This window comes from Cervus canadensis, chromosome 4, assembly GCF_019320065.1.
Source record: "Cervus canadensis isolate Bull #8, Minnesota chromosome 4, ASM1932006v1, whole genome shotgun sequence".
Classification (NCBI taxonomy): domain Eukaryota; kingdom Metazoa; phylum Chordata; class Mammalia; order Artiodactyla; family Cervidae; genus Cervus; species Cervus canadensis.
This window is the reverse complement of record NC_057389.1, coordinates 94,618,490-94,646,139: the sequence shown is the minus strand read 5'-3', so window position 1 is coordinate 94,646,139 and position 27,650 is coordinate 94,618,490. Positions and strand designations below refer to the sequence as shown.

Here is a 27,650-nt window from a genome sequence, read left to right as displayed (position 1 = left end):
AAAAGGCCAGTTATATCCGTTGTTCAGGGGCTTCCCAGGTAGTTGTAAAGAATCCACCTGGCAAGGTAGGAGATGCAGGTTCAATCCCTGGGTCAGGAATATCCCCTGGAGGAGGAAATGGCAACCCACACCAGTATTCTTGCCTAGAAAATCCCATAGACAGAGGAGTCTGGTGGGCTATAATCCAAGGGGTCGCAAAAGAGTCGGAAACGACGTAGTGACTGAGCACACACACATCTCTTGTTCAGGTTGACATGAAAGGCCTTTGGTCTGAAGATGCAACTCCTGGTTCTCCCAAGGAAGGGCTTCAGAGAATCACGTAGAATGTGCAGAGAAGGAGAGGTAGATGGTCTTCAAGGAACAATGGGGTACCAGATGAAGGGGAATCAGAGGCCAATAAGGGGGACACTAACCAAAGACATCGACCACACCCCAACTTTGGAGTCAGTCATTTGACCCTGAGGGGCTTAGTTCAGCTCCAGCCTCACTGACTGTGTGACCTAAGGAAAATGACTTAACCTGTCTGTCCCTCTATTTTCCCATCTGTAAAAGGGAAACAGTAATAGAGCTGTTCATGAAGGTTAAATGCATTATTCTACATCAGTCCAGCAAACTTTCTCTTAAAGGATCTAAGAGTAAATATTTTCAGTTTTGTAGCCCAGATGGTCTCTCTCTCAACTCTTCAGCTCTGTCATTGCACCAGGAAAGCAGCCTTATGTAAAGATGTGGTGTGCCTATGTTCCAATAAAACTTTATTTATAAAAACAGGCAGAGGGCTGGATTGGACCACTCTTCTACATCCACAGTTTTCAAACATTTTGGTCTCAGTACCCCTTTCCATTCTTTAAAAAATATACTTGAGGGAACTAATAAAAATAATTGGGAAAAATATATAAATAAATAAATATACATATACACATACATCTGTTTATATGGGTTATAGCTACTGATATTTACCATTTGTAAATTAAAACAAAAAATAAATAAAACTGCTAATTTTAAAAACTTTTTTTGTTAGTTTTTAAATCACAATCCATCTACTCATGGTAACAAATAACACTTTTAATGAAAAATAACCACCTTTTCCAAAACAAAAATATTCCATAAAAAGAGAGAGACATTGTTTTCCAATTTTGCATCTCTTCCATGTCCAGTGAACAGAAGACAGCTGGATTCTCACATCTGATTCTGCATCCCACCTGTTGCAACAGCGAATCTCCCCTGGAAACTCCACCATACACATGTGAGAGAATAAAAGTGACAGAGGCAAAGGGCATCTTACGTTAATATTAAAAATAGTTCAAAGAAAACATATTTTTAAACAGTTCAGGGACTTCCCCAGTGGTCCAGTGGTTAAGATGCTCTACTTACGATTCAGGGGGGTTGGCTTCTAGCCCTGGTCAAGGAACTAAGATCCCACAGGCTAAAAATAATATTTTAAAGTAGTATCAGGTATTTATTTAAAAAAATAAAACAGTTCAGTCTGATGGACCCCCCTGGAAGGGTCTCAGGGGCCCCCAAGTTTCTGAACCCCTTTGAGAACTGCTGTTCTCCGAACAAAGGGTACCTGGCACCTAGTAAGTGATTTTTCACTAAGGCCGTTATTACCATAGCATCAAAACTGAGAGTTCCAAAAGGACTTGGTCCAGACCCCAAGCCTGCAGGTTACCTCGGGTAGAGGAGGCTAAAGGACTACTAATGGCAGGATGGGTTGAGCTCCCTCGGTAATAATAGCACCTAAGAAGAGAACAGGGGAATAAGAAACTAAAGCGGCTTTTTATTGCTATTATTATTAAGTATAGTTGATACCACTCTAATGGCAGAAAGCAAAGAGGAAGTGAAGAACCTCTTGATGAGGGTGAAGGAGGAGAGTGAAAGAGCCGGCTTAAAACTCAATATTAAAAATACTAAGATCATGGCATCCCATCTCATTACTTCATGGCAAATAGAGAGGGAAAAGGTGGAAGTAATGACAGATTTCCTCTTCTCGGGCTCTAAAATCACTGCGGATGGTGACTGTAGCCACGAAATCAGAAGATGTTTGCTTCTTGACAGGAAAGCTATGACAAACCTCGACAGTGCGCTGAAACGCAGAGACATTACTCTGCCAACAAAGGTCTATATAGTCTAGGCTATGGTCTTCCCACTGGTCATGTATGGTTGTGAGAGCTGGACCATAAAAAAGGCAGAGCGCCAAAGAACTGATGCCTTCAAACTATGATCCTGGAGAAGACTCCTGAGAGTCCCTCAGACAGCAAGGAGATCAAACCAGTCAAACTTAAGGGAAATCAACCCTGAATACTCATTGGAAGGACTGATGCTTAAGTTGAAACCCCAGTATTTTGGTCATCTGATGACAACAGTTGATTCATTGGAAAAGTCCCTGATGCTGGGAAAGATTGAAGGCAGGAAGAGAAGAGGGCATCAGAGGATGAGGATGAGATGGGCTGGATGGCATCACCAATGCAATGGACATGAACTTGGGCAAACTTCAGGAGACGGTGATGGACAGAGAGTCCTGGCGTGCTGCCGTCCATGGGGTCGCAAAGAGTCAGACATGAGTGGACGATTGAACAACAACAACATAGTTGATTTCCAATGTTGTGTTAGTTTCAAGTGTGCCGCAAAGTGAATCAGGCATATATATACACTCAGGAGAGCTGCTTTTTGGTTTTTGTTTTTTTGGCCATGCTGTACAGCATGCAGGGTCCTAGTTCCCTGACCAGAAATTGAATCAACCTAGAGATTGCCACTCCAGTGTTCTTGCCTGGAGAATCCCAGCGATGGGGGAGCCTGGTGGGCTGCCGTCTACGGGGTCGCACAGAGTCGGACACGACTGAAGCGACTTAGCAGCAGCAGCAGCAGAAATTGTCATCCTGAGTGAAGTGAGTCAAAGACAAATACATGATATTGCTTACATGTGGAATCTTAAAAAAAAAGAAAAATGGTGCAAATGAATCTATTTACAAAACATAAATTGAGTCACAGATGCACAAAACAAATTTATTAGATTTCCTCAGTAGTTCAGTGGTTAAGATTCTGCACTTCCACTGCAGGGGGCATGGATTCAATCCCTGGTCAGGGAAATAAGAACCTGCATGCCACCCAGCATGGCCAGAAAACAGAAAAGAAAACAAACTTTGGGTTTACAAAGGGAAAGGGGGAAAGAGGGAGAGGGGTAAATTTTGAGATTGGGTTGACATATACATTACTATCTAGTTTACAATAGATAACTAATAAAAATCTATAGCGTAGCACAGGAAACTCTGTAACGACCTATATGGGAATAGCAGTTAGAGAAGAGTGGGTATATGTACAACTGGTTCACTTTGCTGTATACAGCAGAAATGAACACAACATTGTAAATACTCCAAAAAATTAATTTTAAAAAGTAGAGGCTGGATCTCCCAGGTGACTCATTGGTAAAGAATCTACCTGCCAAAGCTGGAGACACTGTTTCAATCCCTGGTCCGGGAAGATCCCACATGCCAAGGAGCAACTAAGCCCATGAGCCGCAACTACGGAGCCTGTGCTCTAGAGCCCAGAAGCCTCGACTGCTGAAGCTAGCACACTCTAGAGCCCGAAGCCATCGCAATGAGAAGCCCACACACTACAACTAGAGAGACAGTGGCCACCACTCGCTGCAACTAGAGAAAAACTGCCAACCTAGCACAGCCAAAAATGAATAATTTTTTAAAAAAAACGTATGTCTAAGGAAAATAAAAGGGGGTTGCTGCTGGCTGGAGTAGAGTCTGCAGAAGGAATACACACAGAACTAGCATCATTCCACCCTGCTGTCCATCTGCCATGTCAGTCCCATCTGCTACACATGACATCCACTTTTCACTGGACCTCTGGTCTCTGCCCAGAATGGTGGCCTGTGCCCTTCTGCAATTCCCCATTAAGCCCTCTGACCTAGGACCCTGCAAGTTGCTCAGAGATGGGCCTTCCTCCCCTCCTCCCCCACAGTTCCACCCAGACCCAGCCACTCCCCACCACTTTCACCCTCACCCACCGGGCTCCAGCTCTTAAACAGGAGAAAGACTTCACCATCCAGGCAGTATCTTCCAAGACTCCATTTGCTCAATAGAAAATCTGGAGATATATACAGCTAGCCGTGGACGTGTGATGTTTACCTCTGAAGAGGGTGGGGAAGGCCCTCAATGGACGGGGGTGTAGACTTTGGTGTTGCACTGAAATAATTTCACAAGTACACACACTCACTTTTGTAATCAGGAAACAGTTTTTTAAGGCATCCAGATGCCTTATTATGCAAAAAGGGCTTTCTCTGATCTCCAGATCACCCAGGCCTATCAAGGACCACATGATAATAACCAATCCCGTGGACAACCAAGTGAGACTCAGTGCCTCCCCAAAACCAAGGCCTGGGTGTTGTTCAGTGTGGTTCCGTGTCCAGCCTTCTTATGCCCTGGGTGTTGCTCCCGTGCCCAGAGGGCGGTGGTTGAGCTGAGACGTTGCAGAGGCTGTACAGGCCCAGGCGCGCCAGACAGGCAGCGCCACCTAGAGGCCAGATGGTGAATGGCCGAGCGCGTGATTGCTGTGTAACTAACCGGTCTTACAGTTAAAGCTACGGTCTTTCCAGTAGCTAGGTACGGATGTGAAAGTTGGACCATAAAGAAGGCTGAGCGCGGAAGAATTGATGCTTTCGAACTGTGGTGCTGGAGAAGACTCTTGAGAGTCCCTTGACAGCAAGGGGATCAAACCAGTCAATCCTAAAGGAGATCAACCCTGAATATTCATTGGAAGGGCTGATGCTGAAGCTGAAGCTACAATACTCTGGCCGCCTGATGTCAAGAACTGACTCTTTGGAAAAGACCCTGATGCTGGGAAAGATCGAGGGCAAGAGAAGGGGGCGACAGAGGATGGGATGGTTAGATAGCATCACCGACTCAATGAACATGTGTGTGTGTGTGTTAGTCACTTAGTCATGTCCAACTCTTTGTGACCCCATGGATTACAGCTCACCAGGCTCCTCTGACCATGGAATGTTCCAGGCAAGAATACTAGAGTGGGTTGCCATTTCCTTCTCCAGGGGATCTTCCCGACCCAGGGATTGAACACAGGTCTCCTGCATTGCAGGCAGACTCTTTTTTTTTTTTTTTTTGCAGGCAGACTCTTTACCCACTGAGCAACCAGGGAAGACCACGAACATGGGTTTGAGCAAACTCTGGGAGACAGTGAAGGACAGGGAAGCCTGGCATGCTGCAGTCCCTGGGTTCACAAAGAGTCAGACAAAACTTGGGGACTGAGCAACAGCAACAGGGATCGTGTGGGTGGAGCCAGAAGAGGGCGTGAGACCACCCCTACCGCCTGCTCCAAGGTCAGAAGCAGGACATCGGGACGTTAGGCAAGTAAATCCCCGGATGCTCTGTGGAAAGAACTTTCTAACAGCTCCTCAGAACAGAGCAGATGGTTCAGGGAGGCCCACCATCCAAGCCTGCGGAGGCTGGTTGAAGCTGGAGGCCCTGTGAGCCTCTAAGTTTCTGCCTCCATCTTTCTGAAGAAGGGCACACGGGAGAGGGAGGCCAGCAGAGAGGCTCTGGGGAGCATCGTGAGAGGAGGGGCTGGATAAGAGGAGATGCGGGAGGCATTTTCAGATCAAAAACTAAGAGTCAGAAAGTTTTGATACTTTGTCAGAGCTCACATGGGAGGGAGAAAGGGTAGACTTTAAATCCAATGCAGCTGGGTTCCCTCCAGTCAGCCTTGTTGCTCTCTGAAGGTAAGGACATGCTGCTCCTGGCACACACCCACCCCCCATCTCCTCCGTGCTATGCCCCCTTTTCTGGTTCTTCTCTTATCTCATCTTAAACTGGCTTCCCCAGTGGCTCAGTGGCAAAGGATCCACCTGCAATGCCAGAGACACAGGAAATGTTGGTTCAATCGCTGGGTCAGGAAGATCTCCTGGAGAAGGAAATGGCAACCCACTCCAGTATTCGCGCCTGAAAAATCCCATGGACAGAGGAGCCTGGAGGCCTAGAGGCCATGGAGTTGCAAAGAGTCAAATGGGACTGAAGCAACTGAACATGCACACACACGTCCTAAACCACTCCTAGATGACACCTCCTCACCCACCAGGACTGCTGGGGGTGCAAACCACAAATTAACAGGAACAGTCTGCAGGTCTTTGGAATGTCAGGTGGTCAAAAGTTCAAGGTGGTTCCAAATACTGCACTGAAGTATTGTCTCCAATCCTCTGGCCAGCCAGCAAGGTCATAGTTCCCTCACTATCTGAAAAATGCATCACAACTCCCCTGGTGGACAGTGAGGGACAGCCATCGCTCCCCTCCCCTCCTCCTCAGCCCCCAGGGCTGCAGCTCCTTCCTGCCCTGCTCTGGGTCAGCAGAGGTCTGGGGGTTTTCACCTGCCACGCAGAGGATACAGGTGTTATCTGACTCCTCTGAAGGCACAGTGATATAGACCAGCCACGACCAACGGCAACTTGAAGCGAGTCACATTTAAGTTTTCTAGTTGCCACATTAAAGAAAGTAAAAAAAAAAAAGGAGCAGGTAAAGAATTTTTTTAGTTTTGTTGTATTTTTTTTAATTGTGGTGAAATTCTCATAACATGAAATTAACCATTTGAGGTGTACAATTCATTTAGTACCTTCACAATGTTCAACCACCGTGCATGTGTGCTTAGTCGTCTGACTCTTTGTGACCCCACGGACTGCAGCCCTCCAGGCTCCTCTGTCCACGGGATTTCCCAGGCAAGAATACTGGAGTGGGTTGCCATGCCCTCCTCCAGGGATCTTCCCAACGTAGGGATCAAACCCAGGTCTCCTGAAGCTCCTGCATTGCAGGCAGGCAGGTTCTTTACCACTACCACCACCTGGGAAGCCTGGGCAACTACCACCTCAAGATAATTTCAAAATATTTTATCATCACTCCAAGATAAACACCATCCCCATTAACAGCCATTCTCCACTTCTCCCTCTCTCAGCCCCTGGTCACCACGAATCTACTTTCTTTCTATGGACGTTTCATATAAACGGGATCACACAATAGGTGACCGAGTCTGTCTTCTTTCACTCAGAATGTTTTCAAGGCTCATCCATGTTGTAGCATGTGTCACAACTCCATCCCTTTTAATGGCTGGATACTATTCCATTGTGTGAATGGACCCCCTTTTGTCCTTCCATTCATCCGTTGGTGGACGTGTGGCTTGTTTCTACCTTTTGATGATTGTCAATGGTGCTTCGCTATACTTGCACCTACAAGTTTTTGTTTTTACACCTGTTTTCAATTCTTTGGGGCATATACCCAGGGGTGGAACTTCTGGGTCTTGTGAAAACTCTATGTTTAGCTTTTGGAGGAAAGGAGGTTTTTTAATATTTATTTATTTGTTTGGCTGTGGTAGGTCTTAGTTGCAGCATTCGGGATCTTTTATCTTCATTGCGGCATGTGGGATCTTTAGTTGCAGCAGGTGAGATCTAGTTCCCTGACCCAAGATCAAACCCAGGCCCCCTGCATGGGGAATGCAGAGTCTTAGCCACTGGAACACCAGGGAAGTCCCAAAGGGAGATTATTTTGAAATATATATTTATTTAATAGTGAAACATAGCCAAAATACAATCATTTCAACATGTAGTAGATATGATTCTCATGGTAATCTTTCACGATCATTTTTTATACTGAGTTTTTGAAATGCAGTGGATGTTTTTCACTCAGATCACGTCTGCATTCAGAGCAGCGCCTTTTAAGCACTGGATAGCCATGTGTGGCTCATGACAACTGTCCTAGACAACACTGCTCTACTTCACACTCCTGGCATCATTCTCGGAGGAGTCTGTTGTTCCTGGGGGTCACACCCATCACTGCCCACTAGTGTCCGGATGCAAGACCCCACTCCTCCGTGGGCCTCAGCACTGGGGTGAGAGGGTGACAGCTACCCAGTCAGGCTGGACAATCCCTGCTCTGACACAGGCGCATACACATCCTGCTATGGTCCGGACATGTGTGCCCCCACAAAACTCGCATGCTGAAGCCCTAGCCTTCAGTGTGATGGTATTAGGAGGTGAGGCTTTGGGGTGATCAGGTCATGAGGACGGAGTCCTCGTGAATGGTATTGTTGCTGCAGTTCAGCCCATCAGTTGTGTCCGACTCTTTGTGACCCCATGGACTGTAACCCTCCAGGCTTCTCTATCCACGGGATTCTTCAGGCAAAAATACTGGAGTGGATCACCATTTCCTCCTCCAGGGGATCTTCTCCACCCAAGGACCTAACTCACATCTCCTGCGTTGGCAGGCGGACTCTTTACCATTGAGCCACAAGGGAAGCCCATATGAATGGTATTAGCGCCCTTATAAGAGGAATCCTGGTGGTTAAGACTCCTCCGAGATCTCACTGCCAAGGGCCCAAGTTCAATCCCTGGACTGGGAACTTAGATCCCACAAGCCTCACGATGTGTCTAAATAAATAATTTTTAAAATACCTTTTAAAAAAAGGAACACCAGAGCACTGGCTTGTCCTTTCTGCCATGTGAGGACTCAGTGAAAAGGCACCATGTGTGAGCCACACAGCCCTCACTGGGCACCTTGATCTTGGACAATCCAGCCTCCACAATGTGAGGAATAAATGTCTGGTGTTTATAAGCCTTTCAGTCTGTGGTACTCTGTTATAACAACCCAAACAAAGATACATTCCCCACTCTGGACTCAGCCTTCTGATCAATAAAATAGGAGCATAGTAAGAAGAGTGTGTGCAGGCCCCCGGGAGCTGCCTGGCACCACATGTGGATGTGGTCCCAACCACGGCGGCACATGGTGATGCTGTAAAAGCAAGAAAAGGTTACCGTGCATCCTCAGGAGGATGTGGATGCCTCGGGAATCCTGCAGGAATTATGCAGCTACATGTATGCTAAGTCACTCAGTCATGTCTGACTCTTTGTGACCCCATGGACTGTAGCCCACCAGGCTCCTCTGTTCATGGGATTCTCCAGGCAAGAATACTGGAGTGGGTTGCCATGCCCTCCTCCAGGGGATCGTCCCAACCCTGGGATTGAACTCTAGCCTCTTATATCTCCTGCATTGGCAGGTGAGTTCTTTACTGCTAACACCTGGGAAGCCCTATGTGGCTACAGAACAAGCCCAGGGAGCATCACTGGCCTTCAGCTGCCTGTGGGTGCCCCTGAATCAGGGGGTCATTCATTGGGCTTCTCACGTAGCACAAAGCTGGGGCAGGGGTGGGGAGGGAAACCTGAGCAAGGAGATATCAGAACAGTAGGGACCAAGCAGCCGGGGCTGCTACAGAATTACTTCTTGAAGAGTTTGCTCCCAGCTTCTCAGGGTGGACCCAGCCAAGCCTTGGGGGCCACATCAGCCCTCCCTCTGACTCATGCATCCTGGTGGGAACCTCACTGTGGAGGCAGAGAAACAGCCTTTAAATAGAGCTCCACACTATCTGAGACTGTGGGGCTGATGGAAGGAAGCCAGCAGCCACCCTCTGGCCCAGCCACAGGCCTGGAGAGGCTGGGCTCTGATAACCCCACCTCTCTGCCTTCTCCTCCCTCCCCTTGCAGCCTCTAACAGCCCACTGCCACGAAACCCAGACTCAGATGTTTAGGCTTTCTGTAAATGCAAGATATAAAAAGAACCATGGGGTGGATGGAAGGGTGGGGAATGGCCACCAGCTTGCTAAGAGCTACCACCCCCAGGCTGCCCCTAGTGCAGCAAACATCCCCCTCTCCCCAACCACCAGCCCAGAGATGCAGGCTTGTGCTTGTGTGCAGACATATTGTGACCAGCCAGCATTTAGAATCAGGGAAAAGGAGGCCAGCCAGCTGGGGGGAAGCCAAGTCTGACTTTATAAAGGTCTCTCTCCCGGGCCAGAACTGGGTGCTGGCCATTGTAATTTATGCAGATGCTCCCAGTTGAAGCAAGTCAAGCCTGCCCCAGGAGCTTACCTATCAGTGTGGGGGTGAGGGGGCACCTGGACACTGCGGGGCTCTGGCTGCCAGGCCCAGCCTGGCCTCCCCAGGCTCTGAACAGTGCATTCAGAAATGGCCAGCTGTCAACAGCATCATCAACCTGCCCCCTCAGCCCCACCTCCTCCCATTCACGCTTCCAGTTCTCACTTCTGCCTCCAGGTCCAGCTCTTCATGCCCACTGCTCAACTTCCCGAGACCCCTTGCTCCTCCACCAGGGCAACTGCAGCCCCCAACCAGCTGCCCCCGCTCCCAACCCCCGGACTCTCTGCTCATGCAGCCCACCCCACCTGCAGCCCAAGCTCCCCACACCACTCGGAGCTCAAGATGTCCACCACCTGCCTCTTCCCATCTCACCCTCCCTTGCTGGGACTCTGTGCTGGTCCTTTCACTGTAATAGACAGGCTTTCCAGGTGAATCTGCCCACAGTGTGGGAGATCCGGGCTCAATACCTGGGTGGGGAAGATCCCCTGGAGGAGGGCATGCAACCCACTCCAGTATTCTTGCCTGGAGAATGCCATGGACAGAGGAGCCTGGCAGGCTCCAGTCTATGCAGTCGCAAAGAGTCGGACACGACTGAGTGGCTAACACACACATTCCACTATACACAGGGCAGGGTGCCAGGCAAAGGTCAGGAGCTGGGAATGCAGAGCGGTAAGTAAGATGGGCGCTGTCACATCCTCATGGACTCCCAGTCAGATGGAGGAGGCAGAGGGCACATCAACAAACCTACATTAACAAACCAAAAAGAAAAGGCAGGGAAATAATGAATTACAGCTGGGATGTGTCCTATGAGGGAAGAGCTGGGAGCACTGTCTAGAGGTGGACCTTCCTCAGAAGGGGAAGGGGACGTGTACACAAGGGTCCCATAGACGAAGAGGGAGGAGAGGGAACTTTTTATACAGGGAAAGAAGCTTATGAAAGAAGTACATAAGTTGAGTCAGACTCTGCAACTCCATAGGCTGTAGGCCACCAGGCTCCTCTGTCCATGGGATTTCCCAGGCAAGAATCCTGGAGTGGGTTGCCATTTCCTGGATCTTCTGGACACAGGGATTGAACCCGAGGCTCCTGCTTGGCAGGTGGATTCTTTACCACTGAGCCACTGGGAAGGCCCTAAAGAAGCTTGGAGAGGGAGGAAATTGTGATCAAGATGCCATGTGCATCCCCCTTGGGACTGTTTGGTGTCTATCCTGAGAACAGGAGGGGCTGACTGAGGGTTCAGGAGAGCTGGCATGCTTAGATTTCAATTTGTGAAAGCTCACTGACTTAGAGACAGAAAGGACAGTGATTACCAGAGACTGGGGTGAGGGGAATGTGGAGTCATTGCTTAATGAGGACAGAGTTGTTTCATTTTGTTTTGGCTATGCTGCATGGTTTGTGGGATCTCGGTTCCTGGACCAGAGATCAAACCCATGCCTCCTGCAGTGAAAGCTCAGAGTCCTAACCACCAGTGATTTCCCAGGGACAGAGTCTCACTTTGGAATGATGAAAAAGTTTAGGAGATGGATGATGGTGATGGTTGGGTGACAATGTAAATGTATGTAAAGCCATGAACTTTCACTTAAAAATGGTTAAAAAATGATAAATCTTATATATATCTTACCACAACTTATAAAAGTTTAAAAAGACAAAATTTAAGTTAGGTATATTTATGTCATAGGTTAAGGTAGAAATAACCCACATGTCCATCCACAAATGAATGGATTAAAAAAATTGTGGTACACCCATACAATGAGAGTGTTCATTCAGAAAAGGATTGAACTTTAGAAACCTGCTACAAAAATGAGTTTCAAAAAAAAGCTAACAGGAATTCCCTGGTGTTCCAATTGTTAGGACTCTGCATACTTTCACTGGCGAGGGCCTGGGTTCAATCCTTGATCATAGAACTAAGATCCCACAAGACATGCAGCATGGCCAAAAACAAAATAAACAAACAAAAACCCCACCAAGCTAACAAAAGACTACCTAGTGCATGAGTCCATGGATACGAAATGTCCAGAAGAGGGAAATCCAAAGAGACAGAAAACAGATCACTGGTTGCCAGGCACTCAAGGAAGGGGGATGGGAGTGACAACTCACAGGTACAGGGTTTCTTGGGGCGATGGAAACTCTCTGCAGATGGATAGGTGGTGATGGTTACCCAACCTTGTGTTTGTCCTAAATGCAAGGGCATTGTACATTTTAAAATGGTTAACTTTATGTTATATATTTTGTTTCAATTTTTTTTAAAAGAAAAGAAAAAAGAAAGAAAGATAGGAAAGTTAAGTTTGCTGGCTACACTGAGAAAAGAGGAGGGTCAGGGACACTGAAGCATGAAGCTGGGGCACATCTCCAGACCCAGACAGTGACGGATGATGGCACCAGGGAGGGGCAGGGGAAAGCAGAGGAAAGGCAGAAAGAGAGAGACAGGAGGTAGGGTCCCATGACTGGTTAGATGAGAGGGTGGTGGTGGTTCATGGGATGTTTCTATCTCATCTGTCAGCTCTGGGGGGTGGGGATTACTCGAGGCAGATCTAGGCTTCCTGTCTGTGATCCTGCTGTGCCTCCAACAGCCTGCCTATCTCAGTGCTCAATCCCATACCACCTTGAAGACATGAATGTCCCCTCCCCGGGGGGTATCCCCATCACCCCCTCCCCAGTGTTAATCATCAGAACCTTCTGCGTGTCCCCACACCCCTCCAACACCGACTCCTTCCAACCTCTTTGCTGTGCCAACCAGGAAACACCCCCAAAAGCCCCAAATCAGCATCAGCTGACATTCAGGTCTCAGGCTCCTTTAGAGCAGGGCTCTGCAAACATCTGGAAAGGGACAGACTGGAAATATTTTCTGCTTCAAGGGCCAGGCTGTCTCTGTGGCAATGACTCAACTCTGCTTTGTAGCATAAAAGCAGCCTGGGATAAGAAGAGGTAAACGAATGAGCACAACTGTGTGTCACTGAAACTTTATTTATGGGACTCCCGCGGTGGCCCAGTGGTTGAGAATCTGCCAGTTCAATCCCTGCCTCGTGCCACTGAACGACTAAGCCCAAGCTCCACAACTATGAAGCCCAGGTACCTAGAACCCGTGCTCTATAATGAGAGAAGCCACCACAACACCCCTGCTCGCTGCAACTAGAGAAAGCCCATGCACAGCAATGAAGGCCTACCAAAGCCAAAACAAAAAATAAATTAAATTTTAAAAACAACTTTAAAAAATAAATAAATAAATAAATAAAAATAAAAACAACTTTATTTACGGACTCTGACTTTTTAGATAATTATTTATTTTCTTTTTATTTATTTGACTGTGCCAGGTCTTAGTTGCAGCACCTGGGATCTTCCATCTTCACTGCAGCATGAAGGATCTTTTAGTTGTGTATGTGGTAATTTTAGTGGCTGCATCCAAACTCTTAGTTGGGGCATGTGGGATCTAGTTCCCTGACCAGGGATTGAACTCAGGCCCCCTGCCTTGGAAGCACAGAGTCTTAGCAAATGGACCACCAGGGAAGTCCCATGGACACTGACATTTTAATTGAAATATATTTGACATGTAACATTGTATAAATTTAAGGTGTCCAACATTTGATACATTTATATAGTATAACGGACATATATTGTAATAGGGTTGCCATTGTATCCATAATTAGCATCCCTGTGAGTGTTGGTCACTCAGTCATGTCGAACTCTTTGTGATCCCATGGACTGTAGCCCACCAGGCTCCTCTGTCCATGGAATTCTCCAGGCAAGAATAATGGAGTGGCTAGCCATTCCCTTTTTAGGGGATCTTCCCAATCCAGGGATCAAACCCGGGTTTCCTGCATTGCAGATTCTTTAACTTCTGAGCCACCAGGGAAGCCCATTCGCACCTCTATGATGTTATATAATCATCATTTCTTTTTAGTGGTGGAAACAGTTAAGTTGCTAGTCTCTTAGCAAGTCTGATGATTATAATACAACATTTTAATCCATATTTACTCTTCTATGCATCTTTGGAATTCTAGGATTTATTTACTACTCAGTCCAAGTTTATGCCCTTCAGCAATGTCTGTTCTATCCCCCCCAGCTCCTTGGCCACTGAAATTTGAATTGCAGATCATTTTCAAGTTGTGAATTTTTTTTTTCCAGCCATTTGAAAATGAAAAGGCCATTCTTAACTCACTGGCTATACAGGAACATGCAATAGGCTGCATTTAGCAACCAAGGCTGTGGATGGCTCCAAAACTATTTCTTGCCCCACATTTGCCCCTTATAATAGTGTATATCAGGGAGTCTTGGGTATCTTTATAAGGGCACTAATCCCATTCATGAGAGACCCACCCTCATGACCTCATTCCCTTACAAAGGCTGTACCTCCTAATACTATCACCGTGGTGGTTAGAATTTTAATATAGGGATTCGAGTGAGGGGGTGGAGACACAAACATTCAGACCACAGTTGTGAGTATCCAGGTTTTTTTTTTTTTTAATTATTATTATTGGGAATTCTCTGGTGGTCTAGTGGCTAAGATCCCACACTCCCAATAAAGGGGGCCTGGTTCAATCCCTTGTCAGGGTACTAGATCCCACGTGCCATAACTAAGACCCACTGCAGCCAAATAAGTTTAAAAAAAAACAAAACTGCTCTGAGACACTGCCTTGATACCTGGGATACCAAGTCACTTCATCCTGGCCACAGTCAGAAGACAGAAAACTCTTAAGCACTCCCAGGGTCCCCAGCTGCCCAGGAGGAACAGGTTGGCAGAGGCCAGGTGAGGGGCTTTCCAGCAACAAACACAGACCTCCCTTCCACACCTCCATTGGGAAGAACATTCAAACATGTCCCTGACTATCTTTCTCAATTAGCCATCACTCTGCTCTCCCCCAGCACTCTCTCCTTCTCTCATAACCCCAGTGCATTTTCTGACAGGTGTTTATCTTTTTCAGAGCTTATCAGTGTATTTAAGCATCAAATATTACCTGACCCCACCTCCTCCATGGAAGGACAACCATCTCTACAGTCCAGAGATCAGTTAGGAATAAGTCTGGGTTGGTGTTTTTGTTGTTTTTCAGTTGCTCAGTCATGTCTGACTCTGCTACCCCATGAACTGCAGCACGCCAGGCTTCCCTATTCTTCACCATCTCCCAGAGTTTGCTCAAACTCATGTCTATTGAGTCAGTGATGCAATCCAGCTATCTCATCTTCTGCTGTCCCCTTCTCCTCCTACCCTCAATCTTTCCCAGCATCAAGGTCTTTTCCAAAGAGCTGGTGGAGAAGGAAATGACAACCCACTCCAGTATTCTTGCCTGGAAAATCCCACGGACTGAGGATCCTGGTAGGCTAGATAGTCTATGGGGTCACAAAGAGTCGGATGCAACTGAGCAACAACAACAACAAAAAAAAGAGTCGGCTCTTTGCATCAGGTGGTCAAAGTACTGGAGCTTCAACTTCAGCATCAGTCCTTCCAGTGAATATTCAGGACTGATTTCCTTTAGGATGGACTGGTTTGATCTCCTTGCAGCCCAAGGGACTCTCTCAAAAGTCTTCTCCAACATCACAGTTCAAAACATCAATTCTTCTGGGTGTGGTGGTCATAACAATTTCACTCTGCCTGTGTAGTGAAAACACACACCTCAGATCGGGACTAGAACCCATTTTTTAAAAAAATATATGGATAATTTTTTAAAGTGTTTATTGAATTTGTTACAATATTGCTTCTATTTTGTTTTGGGTTTTTTGCTGTGAAGCATGTGGGGTCTTAGCTTCCCGACCAGGGATTGAACCCACAAACCTCTGCACCAGAAGGTGAAATCTTAACCACTGAACCATGAGGAATGTCCTTGACTGTCTTTTTTTAATATTATTTTTATTTATTTGGCTGCACTAGGTCTTAGTTGCAGCATACAGAATCTTCGATCTTGATTGAGGCATGTGGAATTTTTTTGTTTCAGCAGGTGGGATCTAGTTCCCTGACCAGGGATCAAACCAGGCCCCTTGCACTGCGAGCACAGAGTTTTAGCCACTAAACCACCAAGGAAGTCCACCCCCACTGTCATAAGGAGATCAAACCAGTCCATCCTAAAGGAAATCAACCCTGAATATTCATTGGAAGGACTGATGCTGAAGCTGAAGCTCCAATACTTTGGCCACCTGATGTGAAATGTCAACTCATCAGAAAAGACCCTGATGCTGGGAAAGCTTGAAGGCAGGAGGAGAAGGAGATGATGGTTGGATGGCATCACCGACTCAACAGACATGAGTTTGAGCAAATTCATGGAAGATGGTGAAGGACAGGGAAGCCTGGTATGCTGCAGTCCATAGACACGACTGAATGACTAAACAACAACAAATGTATTACAGTGAGCACATAATGAGGCTCAAGGTCCACTGGAAATCTCATCTTCCACCACCTTACATCTAATCACTTCTAAAAAGTTTATGTTGTATCCTCAATGACTACATCATTCTTTTATTTATTTTATAATTTTTTTAATTAATTAATTTATGCTCTGGCTGCTGCACGCAGGCTTTCTCTAGTTGCAGTGAACAGGCTTCTCTTTCATGGGCTTCTCATTGTAGCGCCCCTCCACACGAACATTGCAGAGTATGGGCTCCAGGGCACACAGGCTTGGGAATTGTGGCATGTGGACGTAGTTGCCCCAAGACACATGGGATCTTCCCAGACCAGGGATCAAACCTGTGTCCCCTGCACTGGCAGGCAGATTCTTAAAAACTGGACCAGCAGGGAAGTCCTATGTCACACTTTTAAAGGTTGTGCCCTGCTCCCTTCCCTCCTGTCTCCATAGAACAAAAGCAGCCACAGATATGAGGATGGCTGCTATCATGAAACAAAACAAAAAACAAGTGTTGATGGGGACATGGAGAAACTGGAGCTCCTGTGCATTGTTGACAGGAACGCAAAAGAGTATAGCCACTGTGGAAAACTGCACGGAGGCTTCTCAAAAACTTAAAAATGGAAGTACCCACACAACCCAGCAATTCCAGCCAAAAAAATAGAAAGCAGGGTCTCGAAGAAATATTTGTGCACCCATATTCACAGCAGTATTATTCACAATTGGCTAACACATGGAAGCAATCCAAGTGCTTGGAATTGCCAAAATGTGTTACATCCACACAATGGAATATTATTCAGTCTTTAAATGGAAGGAAGGAGTTCCCTAGCGGTGCACTGGATAAGAATCCACCTGCCAATGCAGCAAACACGAATTCGATCCACGGTCCAGGAAGAGTCCACATGTTAGATTCCAGCAGCCACGCCCATGCGCCACAACCACTGAGCCTGCATGCCCCACAACCTGTTCTCCACAAGAGAAGCCACAGCAGTGAGAACCATGATGAAGAGTCGTCCCCACTCACCGCAACTAAAGACAGCCTGTGCGAAGCAAGGAAGACCCTGCACAGCCAAAACTTTAAAAATTAATTAAAAAGAAGCTATCATCCAGAGACTCACCTGGCAGTCCAGTGGTTAAGACTCCACGCTTCTACTGCAGAGGGAGTGGGTTCCATCCCTGGTCGGGGAACTATTAATAAGATCCTGCATGTTGCATAGTGTGGCAAAAAATTTTAAAAAATAGTAATAATAGATACATAAAAAGAAAGGAAATTCTGACACATGTTACAACTTGGATGAACCTTGAGGACACTCTGCTAAGTGAAATAAAGCAATCACAAAAAGACAAATACGGTATAATTCTTATAAGCACTTATACCAAGTACTTAGATTAGTCAAAATCATAGAGACAGAAGGAAGAATGATGGTTTCCAGGGGCTGAGGGGAGGTGAACAGGAGAGTTAATAGGTATAGAGCTTCAGATTTACAAGAGTTGTGGGGGTGGGACTTCCCAGGTGGTCCAGGGGTTAGGATTCCGGGCTGCCACTGGAGGGGGTAGTTCAAACCGTGGTCAGGGAACTAAGATCCTGCATACTGCACAGAACAGCCAAAAAGTAGGGAAAAAATGGGGGGAAAATAAAAGAGTTGTGGGGATAGATGATATAATGGTTGCAGAGCAATATAAATTGTATTTAATACCACTGATCTGTATGCTTAAAAAATAGCTATGATGGTAAATTTTTGTCATGTGCATTTTAACTCAACTTAAAAAAAAAAAATGGCACATGAGTCTGAACAAAGTCCAGGAGATAAGATAGTGAAGGACAGGAAAGCTTGGCATGCTGCAGTCCACAGGGTCGCAGTCCATGGGGACACAACTGAGCAAAGCAGCCAGACGTGAATGGGCATGACTGTATAAATGTAATTTACAAGGGCTGAAATCATAATTCATATGATTTTTATGTTTCAAGGAATAATCTTTTGTTTTCAACTGCTTAAAAAATATCAAAACTGGATGTCCTTGGTGGCCCAGTGGTTAAGACTCCGAGCTTCCACTGCAGGGAGCTCAATGATTTGATTCCTGGTTGGGGAACTATGATCGAACGATGCCCCAGGTTATGCCCTACAACCAAACATGAAAAAGAAAGAAAAACAGAAAAAAGTGTCAAAACCATTCTGAGCCTGAGGGCTGTGCAGAGAAGAGGAGCGGATGTTCTCCCCATCCCCCCTCCACCCCCACCCCCGACACACCCCACTCTGGGCTGGGTTGTGGTTTGGAGACTCAGGTCCAGTTCACCTCTTGCTTTCCTGCACATCTCACGTCTGACTGGGAACAGATTAGGCTGTACGGAAAGCTGCACCGATGAACACACGCGTGCACAAATATGGCAAGAACACGCTCCTGCTTAGCAGCCAGCCAGACCAGCAAGGCAAACCACTTAACCTGTCTTGGCCCCTGCGTTTTCAACTGTAGATGATCCAGCATGGCGCAGTGCAGGGCATGCCTCCATTTCTAGGACCTCCCTGGTCCTCGCTGCTTCTGCCCCTGGGAAACCAGGGAGCTCTATAGGAGGGAGCTCCCTCCCTACACTGGCTCACCCCTCACTGCCACCCGGCCAGTGCCTGAAACTGTGCCCCACCCCACACACTCTCTCATCCTGGCCTAAATATATTCCAACCTTAGAGATATTCCATGCCCCACACACATTTCTGTTTTCCTGTCATAGCTTGGTGCCAAGGAAAAGAAAAAAATCCCACCGGTGGGGAGCAGGGAGAGAAGACGGTGGTGGTGTGCAGGGCAGTGTGAAATGCAGCCTCAAGGGTCCTGGTCTTAATGGGGGTGCTGGGAAGGCTGAGGATGAAGGGGACGACCCCCCACCCCACCCTGCACCCAGTTTCTCTCCTGGGCTCTGCCGCTCTGAGTCACCACTCTGGCAGTTGCTGGCCGGGAGCCAGGGCTGGGTGGGATGTGAGGGCGGCAGGCAGGCGGGCTGGGAGGCCTACTTTAGCTTCTGGCTTCTTCTCCACACCCACAAGGGCCCTTGGGTCTCAGAACACACACCCGGGCAACACCCAGTAAATCCGGACGCCAGGTCAGGGCTCCCCACGCCTTCTGGCTCCTGGGCTGTGTCTGGGCCATCGCCCACCTCTGGGAACCAGGAAGGAAGAAAAGCTGGCCTGTCTCCACCCACCAGGGCCTGGGGAACTGGCAACCCACGGCCTAGAATAACAGTCCCACTGAATCTCTCCCCAAGATGCCAGAACCTGCCAATCACCTCCATCCTCAGAACTCTATACCTGTTTGGGGGAAAAGAAAGACACACACAGTGATACTTTGCAGGCAGGCACCTATGTAAAGAGGCAGAGCAGTCAAAAGTGGGTGGTGAGCCTGCCCTCCGCCCCACACCAACACGAAGCCACATGTGGGGACACTATGTAGGAGGTGGTGCTCCGGTACCCAGTATAGGCAGATAGGATTGGGGTGGGGGGCGGTGAGGGGAGCCTGAAGAAAGAGAACCAGACTTCCTTGACCAACATGAAGTCATTTTTAGCTTAAGCCATTTGAGGATTTTAGCCTGTCCCTAAGGCTTGCCCTTAAACAGGCCTCAGTAATCAGTGATCTCAAGGGAAGTGAGGGAATGTAAGAACCCAAGAAAAGCAGTCAGGAAACAATTGTTCAGCCACAAAACAAAGTCCTAATTCCTCCTGAACAATCTGATACAGGTCTTTCAGTTCTGCAGGAACTAAGACCCCCTTCCCCAAGATGGAGGATAGAATGACTTTGTTGACCCTCCTGACTTGAACCAACTAAAGCTTGGACTCTATTGTTGTTTAGCCCCTCAGTCCTGACTCTTTGTCACCCCATGGATTGTATGTAGCTCGCCAGGCTCCTCTGTCCATGGGGTTTTCAGGCAAGAATACTGGAGTGGGTTGCCATTTTCTTCTCCAGGGATCAAACCCAGGTCTCCTGCATTGGCAGGCAGGTTCTTTAAAACTGAGCCACCTGGGAAGCTTTGGCCCAATTCTATGATGTGTTCTCCTCTGCTCAAGCCAGCTCCTGAATATGCATGTACCCTTAGCTTAAAACTTCCCCAATTTTGCTGGTCTGGGAGACACTGCTTTGGGAAAGCTCCCTGATGTCTTTTTTTTTCTTCCTGATGTTCTTCAGTTCAGTTCAGTCGCTCAGTCGTGTCCGACTCTTTGAGACCCCATGAACTGCAGCACGCCAGGTCTCCCTGTCCATCACCAACTCCCGGAGTCCACCCAAACCCATGTCCATTGAATCGGTGATGCCATCCAACCATCTCATCCTCTGTCGTCCTCTTCTCCTCCTGCCCCCAATCCCTCCCAGCATCAGGGTCTTTTCCAATGAGTCAGCTCTTCGCATCAGGTGGCCAAAGTATTGGAGTTTCAGCTTCAACATCAGTCCTTCCAATGAACACCCAGGACTGATCTCCTTTAGGATGGACTGGTTGGATCTCCTTGCAGTTCAAGGGACTCTCAAGAGTCTTCTCCAACACCACAGTTCAAAAGCCTGGTGTTCTTACTTGTTGCCAAGTATTAAGTTGTTCCTCCCCCTGATCTTTGACTTGGTTGTGTCTTTTTTTTTTAAATATTTACTTATTTGGTTGCCTCAGGCCTTAGGATCCTTGTTTCACATGTGAGGTCTTTTGTTGCTGCGTACACTTCTCTAGTTGCAACTTCTCTCTAGCTGTGGTGTATGGGCTCCAGAGCAGGGGTGGGGGGCGGGGGGGGGGTTGTTAATTGGTTGTGATTCGGACTTAGTTGTCCTGCGGCATGTGGGGTCGTATTCCCCCGTCAGAGATGGAACCTGAGTCTCCTGCACTGGAAGGCAGATTCTTAACCAAAAGACTACCAGGGAAATTCCTTGGTGGTGTCTGGCTTGATGCCCAACCAAGAAGTGAACCCAGTTTTCAGGTAACACTAGTGGAAGAAGGCCAGGACTGCAACTCAGCATTCTAAGATGGGGCAGTGCCCCCATCATTTCCAACAGGGAACGATCCAGCCTCAAAAGTCGAGAGTCAAGAAACTGGCACTTTTTTCCTATATAGTAAAGACTACATATTAGCAGGCAAGCTACCCAAACTCACCATGCCTCAGTTTCCACAATGTGAAAGGAGGATAAGGCAGTAAATCTTTGTGATGAAGACTCCAGAGGTGAAGTGCCTAAACTAGGAAGCAACAGCTGTTGTGATGACTGTCATTCTTAAGACCTGCAGATCCGGGATTTCCCTGGTGTTTCAGTGGTTAAGAATTCACCTTCCAATGCAGGGGACTCAGGTTCGATCCCTGGTCAGGGCACTAAGACCCCACATAAATCGGGGCAACTAAGCCTGTGCACAACTAAAGAGAAGACCACAGGCCACAACTAGAGACTCCCGTGCACTGCAGTGAGGGATCCCACATGCTGCAACTAAGACCCAACGCAGCCAAATAAATAAATATTTTTTTTAAAAAAAGGAAATGACTATTAAAAAAAGAAAAACCGTAGTCTCCAAATCTTTCATAGATCCGAGTTCACATCTGAAATTTGTATACGTGCTATCACTGCCCGTCTCAGAGTCATAGGAGGAGGGACAGATGAGCTGCTGGGGCACACAGTCTCAGTGAACATGGGGGACACAGGGGCACTGAGTGACCCTCGATGGGCTCAGAAGTGTCTGAGCCTAGAAGGGACATCAGGGAACAAAAGACCACCTGGCTTCTGGGTACTACAGATGCCATGGCAACGGGGCAGGATGGGCTCTGCTCCAACAGGAGAGAAGGTTTGGGGGAAGAACAGTGCTCGCCTTGAGCACGGAGCAGGGAGCATGCCTGAGAGCCCAGCCCATCTGATGGGTGGCTGGCAGGAGGATGGTTCTCACTGAGGATTTTTCCCCAGTTTTCTAGGACATATTGGTAGCTGCAAGGAGGAAAATTCACCAAGAGCAGGGATACTAGGGTAATTCAGGACAATCAGAGGGAACCTGGGCCATTCAGAGGGTGGGCAGAAAATTTCCCAGAGCTGTGTGTGTGTGTGTGTGTGTGTAACCTGCTGGGTAGAAAATTTCCCAGAGCTGTGTGTGTGTGTGTGTGTGTGTGTGTGTGTGTAACCTGCTGGGCAGAAAATTTCCCAGAGCTGTGTGTGTGTGTGTGTGTGTGTGTGTGTGTGTGTAACCTGCTGGGCAGAAAATTTCCCAGAGCTGTGTGTGTGTGTGTGTGTGTGTGTAACCTGCTGGGCAGAAAATTTCCCAGAGCTGTGTGTGTGTGTGTGTGTGTGTGTGTAACCTGCTGGGTAGAAAATTTCCCAGAGCTGTGTGTGTGTGTGTGTGTGTGTGTGTGTAACCTGCTGGGTAGAAAATTTCCCAGAGCTGTGTGTGTGTGTGTGTGTGTGTGTGTGTGTAACCTGCTGGGCAGAAAATTTCCCAGAGCTGTGTGTGTGTGTGTGTGTGTGTGTGTGTAACCTCTGGCAGAAAAATTTCCCAGAGCTGTGTGTGTGTGTGTGTGTGTGTGTGTAACCTGCTGGGCAGAAAATTTCCCAGAGCTGTGTGTGTGTGTGTGTGTGTGTGTGTAACCTGCTGGGTAGAAAATTTCCCAGAGCTGTGTGTGTGTGTGTGTGTGTGTGTGTGTAACCTGCTGGGCAGAAAATTTCCCAGAGCTGTGTGTGTGTGTGTGTGTGTGTGTGTAACCTGCTGGGTAGAAAATTTCCCAGAGCTGTGTGTGTGTGTGTGTGTGTGTGTGTGTGTAACCTGCTGGGCCTAGACTCAACCTCAACACAGGGTGTTGAAAAGTCCCAGCCTGCCTGCCAGTCCACCCGGTCTGACCAGAAACCCAGGTCAAGTTTGGGACATGTGGCCCCGCGGGTGCACGCTGGCTCCAGCCTCCCAGCCTCCAGGGACAGGCCTGGCTTTAGTCACAGTATAACCACTGGAAGATTGGGCAAAAGTATGCCCCACCCACAGATGTCCGGAGAGTCGTGAGAACCGGGACAAGGGAGGGTGGCCAGGGGAGGCAGAAGAACACTCAGGCTGAAGACAGACGCATTAGTGCCTGCTGACTGCAGAGTCCCCAGGGGCCCCCTCTTGCACACTCCCTCCTCCGTGGCCCCATCTCCCAAGCAGCAGCCCTGAGATGCATAGCAGAGCAAGGGAGGGGAAGTACTCCCCTCGCTAAAAGGAAGGCTTTGGAGATTTTGGGGCGAGCCCCTTCTCACAACCTCAGTTTCTCCCTCAGAGGGGCTTTCCTGGCAGTCCAGTGGTTAGGGCTCCATGCTTCCACTGCAGGAGGCATAGATTCCTTCCCTGATGAGGGAACTAGGATCCCCAACCCAAAAGAAAAAGAACTCATTTCATCATCTGCCTTCTCAGAAGGTAACACCTAGTCCTAAACAGGAGAGTACTTCGGAAATCCGAGTATCTGTTTATGAGGTGATGTCCACGGAGCTTCCCTAGTGGCTCAGAAGGTAGAAGAATCTGCCTGCAATGCAGATCCAGGTTTGATCCCTGGGTCAGGAAGATCCCCTGGAGGAGAAATTGGCAACCCACTCCAGTATTCTTGCCTGGAAAATTTCATGGACAGAAGAGCCAGGTGAGCTAGGTCCATGGGATCCTAGTAAAGAGCCAGACACGACTGAGCGACTAACACTTCATAAAGGGGAGCCAGAAAGCAGCAGGGTATTATCTGAAGATGGAAGCCTCACACAGCCCGGGGGGAAGAGCTCCACCCCCTGCCCCACGTTGAGCTTCCGAGAGGAGCGGCAGCCGGCAGGGCCCGGCAGTGAGTAATTGCAGGCTTGTTTTGGCCTTCCCAGTGGCTAGAAGCCAGGACAAGGTTCATTCCGGAAGGGCGGGCCACAGCAGGGAAGGGGGGGAGGGGAGGAGGGGAAGGGGAGGGGGTAAGAGAGGGGAAGGGAGCTCAGGTAGCAGCTGGTTGGCGGGGGGCTGGCCTGGGGCCAAGATGCTAGGGCCGAGGGCCAGTCTCCTGTGGCCTCCAACAAGCACCTAACAGGGCTGGCAGCCTCTGATGGCCCTCCCCGTCCGCCCTCACCCTCAGGTCTAAACGGTGCAGCGGTAAGCCATTTCCTGTCCCAGACACCAGCAAGGGCCCCCACCCCCAGCCCAAAGCAGCCTTTCTAGTCTAGCAGCGGTTTGGGTTTGCTCAGTTAGTAATGATCATCAAAAACATGAAACAACAACAAACATCCAAACTCAAACCCAGGGAATTCCCTGGCGGCCCAGTGATTAGGGTTCCATTCTTCCACCGCAGGGGGCACGGGTTCGATGCCTGAACCCAGGTCAGGGAATTAAGATTCTCTAAGCTGCAAAGTGTACCAAAAACCAAAAAACCACACACACAAAACACCCAAATACAACTTCATCCTCATCAAACCCCAGGGCTGAGCATGCACAAATTAGCCCCCAGGGATGTTTTCACCAGAAGCAGCAGGAGAAAAGATAGTACAGAATTACCCAGCAAGTGGGTGTGAAAAAGCTGAAGAAGGAAGCTGGTGGGTGAAGCCAGTGGGTGGCAAGCACAGGAGGCCAGGAGAGAAAACATGACCTGGGGGTGGGCGAGAGACCTGGCCAGTGGATCTCACCACCCTGAGTTCTCTTTCCTTATCTGTGAACCAGAGATAAGTTGCTGGTTATACGTAAGAAAAGTCCACCTAACCATCCACTCCATCCTCCACCACCAAATCCAGGAGAGAAAGAAGAACAATTGGCTTTGTATTACTAGACAAATGTTTGCTCTGTGCCTCAACTCCCTCATCCATAAAATGGGCTTAGCGAAAGTGCCGACTTTAATTCTGACCCAAGTTTGGGGCAGGGTTTTGCGGTTGTTCAGTCGCTCAGTTGTGTCCAACTCTGTGACCCAAGGACTGCAGCACACCAGACTTCCCTGTCCTTCACTATCTCCTGGAGTTTGTCCAAGCTCTTATCCATTGAGTTACTAATGCCATTCAACCATCTCATCCTCTGTCGGACCCTTCTCCTCCCGCCAATCTTTCCCAGCGTCAGTCTTTTCCAGTGAGTCGGCTCTTCACCTCAGGTGGCCAAAGTATTGAAGCTTCAGCTTCAGCATCAGTCCTTCCAACGAATATTCAGGTGGAACAGTTTAACTAAGTTAACATGTATATCCAGCAAAGCACCTGGCTGGCAGTTTAGTATCAACATACACTGTCTGTTCGTAGAATAGGGCATGTTATCTGGTCTCTAACCGGAAGCCCCTGGGGTTGGATGCAGAGTCTCCGGGGGCCCTTCAGAGGCTCACAGAATCTTCTGAGGATGCATCTCAGGTTAGCTTTGTAAACACAGTGGACTTTGCATGAAGCCTCTATTAACACAGTGGCTAATTCCCCAACATATCTTCCCAGGGCTCCTAGGAAGAGCAGCGTGTTTCCAAGACCCTTGGCTCAGCTCACTGCCACTCTGGCCCCTCAGGACCACCAGGTGCTCTGGTCCAACGCTTGGGAGAAATCCTAAACTGAGGGAAACCGAGGCCCAGCCCACCTCGGGAATGGCTCAGGGGCCGCAACCTCCAGCTCACCTAGCAAGGCAGTTAGAACCATGGTTGGCAAATACAGCCACACTTCGGAATCACCTGAGATGCCTGGGTCCCCTGCCGGGCCAAGTCCAGCCCCAGAGATCTTGGGATTTCTAACCACGCCCCATCCCCTGGGGGCACAACCCCCAGCCACAGAGCGGAAAAGAAACGCCCAGAGTGACTCCGCCGAGGAGGGCAAGGTCTGCATTCGCCTTACCGCTTCCTGATACTTTCACAAACAAGACGAGGAACGAGAGAAAATGCAGTGCATTTGCTGACTTTGTCAACCCCCTCGCCTCGCTCCCCTCTGCAGCCGGGTCCCCAGGGAAGGGTTTAACAGGAAGCGCCTGGCGTCCGGGAGCCACAGAAGACCATTGTTCTCCAGCTGGTCCCCTCCCTCTTGTCCAGGAAGACCCTCCAGGGAGCCCCTTCAAAAGGGCCAGGCGCAGTGTCTCCAGACTGCAGGCCAGCCTGTCGGGAGAGCAAGCACCGGAAAAGGAAACCCGCCGGGCGCGGGCTGGGGCACAGCTGCCACCGCAGAGTCTCGGGGGGTTTCCGAGGAAGGGGATAGTGCTCAGGTTTACCCGCCCCCAGGGGGGCAACCCTCCCCCACAGCCCCCATCTGGAAGGCAGACGGCTTTGATCTCAAGCCTTTAGGTACAACTTAAGCTCCTGTCTCCCTCCACCCATTTCCCCCACCCCCAGCATCTCTGTGCTGGAAAGTTTCACACCCCACCCCTTCTCTGATTTCAGATCTCTCTTCCAGGCACTAGGCTAGGACTTTTTCTGATTAGCAGATTTGGATGGGGGGCCAGGGAAGGGGGATGGTTCTGCTTTGGCGGGGCAGTCTGGATGTGGGGGCACAGAAGGAGGTGGAGAGCTGTGAGCAATTCCCTAGGAGACCCTGGGGGGCCTGCAGGGTGAGGGTGAGCAGCTGGCAGCCAGATGTGGGTGGACAGGCTGAGGGGGAAATGAAGTGGTGCCAGTCAGGTGGTGGGCGGAGAAGACAGGACCCCAGGGGGCCTCCGGGGAGCTGCCTAGGTACCGAAGGGAGGGTGGCCAGGCTGTGAAGGCTGAGAGCTTCTTAACTGAGTGTCAACAGTGTGCTGGGGAGGGGGTGCTGATCTGAAGCTGGTGGGGCCAGGAGGCTGGAAGGGAGGAAGAAAAGGGCAGAGAGGGGAGGCGGAATGGGGACCCAGGGGGAATTTCTGCTGGGAGGGACTGCAAGAAAGGGGCAGGCAGAGAGCTGGTATTGGGCCTGGACATGCAAGTGGAGGGCCTTAGTCCGTAGGCTGAACTCCCCTGAACACAAATTTGGGGAGACCTTAAGTTCCCCAGACACAGGCGGGCAGAACACCCCTCTAGGCTGAGCCTCAAAGCAAACCGATATGAAATGACCTAGTGAAAGTGACCCCGGACACAGATGGGGAAGGCCTGGGCCCCCCGAACACAGGTGTGTGGATCTGAACTCCACTAGACTTTACTGGCGGGGGTGTGCGTGTCCTGGCCTCCCCTGGACACCGGTGTGGGGGTCTGGGCTCCTCCAGGCGAACATGGGCGGGAGGGTTTCAGTAGCCCCCCCGCCAAGGGCGGGCAGCTTGAGCCTCAAACTCTGGCAATCCCCATCCCCCTTCAGCTTCCGGTGCCATTTACCTGATTCCGAGCCGACCCCCAGCCCCAGGAGCCCACTGCACGGCCTCCGCCTTCCCGCTCGGCTCCTAAACCCCGCCCCTACATCCGCGGGGCGCTGGGATTAGGGGGTGGCTAAGCGCCGACAATGTGGGCGGAACCCGGGAGGGACAGCTTGGGGGAGGGGCGGGGCCTCCTGAGCCACCGACCGACTCCGAGAGTTCTAGG

The 27,650-nt window shown here is 49.1% G+C and overlaps 1 long non-coding RNA gene across 1 annotated transcript; it reads right to left on the bottom strand.

The window, feature by feature from the left end:
* Nucleotides 1-120: 120 nt before the first annotated feature.
* On the bottom strand, nucleotides 121-27,501 carry LOC122440525. The gene is made up of 3 exons (XR_006269116.1): nucleotides 27,447-27,501; nucleotides 4,016-4,193; nucleotides 121-1,423 (listed from the first exon to the last, which is right to left on the bottom strand). It is a non-coding gene; the product is annotated as an uncharacterized LOC122440525 (long non-coding RNA).
* Between the last annotated feature and the right edge of the window lie 149 nt (nucleotides 27,502-27,650).